Genomic DNA, 3,531 nt, shown 5'->3' with positions numbered 1-3,531 from the left:
GCTCTCCACTGGTGTATGTGATACACTGACATTGGGACCGGTCTGCCCTCCCCGGGTCTGTAATACAGACACAGTGGGGCCAGTCTGCTCTCCCTGGGGTCTGTGATACAGACACAGTGGGGCCGGACTGCTCTCCCCGTGGTCTGTGATACACACACAGTTGGGCCGGTCTGCTATCCCCGGGGTTTGTGCTACAGACACAGTGGGGCCGGTCTGCTCTCCCCGGGGTCTGTGATACAGACACCGTGGGGCCGGTCTGCTCTCCCTGAGGTCTGTGATACAGACACAGTGGGGCCGGTCTGCTGTCCCCGGGGTCTGTGATACAGACACAGTGGGGCCGGTCTGCTTTCCCCGGGGTCTGTGATACAGACACAGTGGGGCCGGTCTGCTCTCCCCCGGGATCTGTGGTACAGATACAGTGGGGCCGGTCTGCTCTCGCTGGGGACTGTGCTACAGACACAGTGGTGCCGGTCTTCTCTCCCCGGTGTCTGTGACACATGCACAGTGGGGCCGGTCTGCTCTCCCCGGGGTCTGTGATCCAGACACAGTGGGGCCGGTCTGCCCTCCCTGGGGTCTGTGATAAAGACTCATTGGGCCTGTCTGCTCTCCCCGGGATCTGTGATACACACAAAGTGGGGCCGGACCGCTCTCCCCCGGGATCTGTGGTACAGACACAGTGGGGCCGGTCTGCTCTCCCGCGGGGCCTATGAGACACACCCAGCAGGGCCGGTCTGCTCAGCATGGTCAGTGATACAGACACAGTGAGACCAGTCTGCTCTCCCCCGGGGTCTGTGATACAGACACATTAGGGCCAGTCTGCTCTCCCCGGGGTCAGTGATGCAGACACAGTGGGGCCGGTCTGCTCTCCCTGGGGTCAGTGATACACACACAGTGGGGCCGGTCTGCTCTCCCTGGGGCCAGTGATGCAAACACAGTGGGGCCGGTCTGCTCTCCCCGGGGTCTGTGATACAGACACAGTGGGGCCGGTCTGCTCTCCCCGGGGTATGTGATGCAGACACAGTGGGGCCGCTCTGCACTCCCCGGGTCTGTGATACAGACATAGTGGGGCCGGTCTGCTCTCCCCGGGGTCTGTGATACAGACACATTGCGGGCCGGTCTGCTCTCCCCCGGAGTCTGTGATACAGACACAGTGGGGCCAGTCTGCTCTCCTTGGGGTCTGTGATACAGACACAGTGGGGCCGGTCTGCTCTCCCTGGGATCTGTGATCCAGACACAGTGGGGCCGGTCTGCTCTCCCCGGGGTCTGTGATTCAGACACAGTGGGGCCGGACTGCTCTCCCCCGGGATCTGTGGTACAGACACAGTGGGGCCGGTCTTCTCCCACGCGGGGCCTATGAGACACACACAGTGGGGCCGGTCTGCTCACCCCATAGTCAGTGATACAGACATAGTGAGACCAGTCTGTGCATCACAGACCCCAGGGAGATCAGACACTGGGGCCGGTCTGCTCTCGCCGGGGTCTCTGCTGCAGACACAGTGGTGCCGGTCTTCTCTCCCCGGTGTCTGTGACACATGCACAGTGGGGCCGGTCTTCTCTCCCCCGGGGTCTGTGATACAGACACAGTGGGGCCGGTCTGCTCTCCACCGGGTCTGTGATACAGACACAGTGGGGCCGGTCTGCTCTCCCCCGGGGTCTGTGATACAGACACAGTGGGGCCGGTCTGCTCTCCCGCGGGATCTGTGATACAGACACAGTGGGTCCGGTCTGCTCTCCCCAGGGTCTGTGATACAGAAACAGTGGGGCCGGTCTGCTCTCCCCTGGTTCTGTGATAAAGAGACAGTGGGGCCGGTCTGCTCTCCCCGGGGTCTGTGATACAGACACAGTGGGGCCGGTCTGCTCTCCCCGGGGTCTGTGATACACACACAGTGGGGCCGGTCTGCTCTCCCCGGGGTCTCTGATACAGACACAGTGGGGTCGGTCAACTCTCCCCGGGGTCTGTGGTACACACACAGTGGGGCCGACCTGCTCTCCCCGGGGTCTGTGATACAGACACAGTGGGACCGGCCTGCTCTCCCCGGGGTCTGTGATGAAGACAGAGTGGGGCCGGTATGCTCTCCCCGGGGTCTGTGATACAGACACAGTGGGGCCGGTCTGCTCTCCCCGGGGTCTGTGAGAGAGACACAGTGGGGCCGCTCTGCTATCCCCGGGGTCTGTGATACAGACACAGTGGGGCAGGTCTGCTCTCCCCGGGGTCTGTGATGAAGACAGAGTGGGGCCGGTATGCTCTCCCCGGGGTCTGTGATACAGACACAGTGGGGCCGGTCTGCTCTCCCTGGGGTCTGTGGTACAGACACAGTGGGGCCGGTATGCTCTCCCCGGGGTCTGTGATACAGACAACAGTGGGGCCGGTCTTCTCTCCCCCGGGGTCTGTTATAAAGACAGAGTGGGGCCGGTCTGCAATCCCTGGGGTCAATGATACAGACACATTGGTGCTGGTCCACTATCCCCGGGGTCTGTGATACAGACGCAGTGGGGTTGGTCTGCTCTCCACCGGGTCTGTGATACAGACAGTGGGCCCGGTCTGCTCTCCCCGGGGTCTGTGATTCAGACACAGTGGGGCTGGTCTGCTTTCCCCGGGGTCTGTGATACAGACACAGTGGGGCCGGTCTGCTCTCCCCGGGGTCTTTGATACGGACACAGTGGGGCCGGTCTGCTCTCCCCGAGGTCTGTGATACACACACAGTGGGGCCGGTCTGCTCTCCCCGGGGTCTGTGATACAGACACAATGGGGCCAGTCTGCTCTGCCCGATGTCTGTGATGAAGACAGAGTGGGGCCAGTCTGCTCTCCCCGGGGTCTGTGATACAGACACAGTGGGGCCGGTCTGCTCTCCCCGGGGTCTGTGATACAAACACAGTGGGGCCGTTCTGCTCTCCCCGGGTCTGTGATACAGACACAGTGGGGCTGGTCTGCTCTCCCCAGGGTCTGTGATACACACACAGTGGGGCTGGTCTGCTCTCCCGGGGTCTGTGATACAGACACGGTGGGGCCGGTCTGCTCTCCCCGGGGTCTGTGATACAGACAGTGGGACCGGTCTGCTCTCCCCGGGGTCTGTGATACAAACACAGTGGGGCCGGTCTGCTCCCCCGCGGGACCCATGATACACAGACAGTGGGGCCGGTCTGCTCACCGCATGGTCAGTGATACAGACACAGTGAGACCAGTCTGATCTCCCTGGGGTCTGTGCTATAGACACATTGGGGCTGTTTTGCTCTCCACTGGTGTATGTGATACACTGACATTGGGACCGGTCTGCTCTCCCCGGGGTCTGTGATGCACAGACACAGGGGCCGGTCTGCTCTCGCCAGGGTCTGTGCTACAGACACAGTGATGCCGGTCTTCTCTCCCTGGTGTCTGTGACACATGCACAGTGGTGCCGCTCTGCTTTCCCCAGGGTCTGCGATACAGACACAGTGGGGCCGGCCTGCTCTCCCCCGGGGACTGTGATACAGACACAGTGGGGCCGGTCTGCCCTCCCTGGGGTCTGTGATAAAGACACAGTGGGGCCGGTC

The sequence above is a fragment of the Somniosus microcephalus genome, unplaced genomic scaffold (genome assembly GCF_052327205.1).
Source record: "Somniosus microcephalus isolate GS21.2 unplaced genomic scaffold, FLI_Smic_1.0 unresolved_chr6, whole genome shotgun sequence".
In the NCBI taxonomy this organism is placed as follows: Eukaryota; Metazoa; Chordata; class Chondrichthyes; order Squaliformes; family Somniosidae; genus Somniosus; species Somniosus microcephalus.
Note: the sequence above shows the minus strand (reverse complement) of the source record.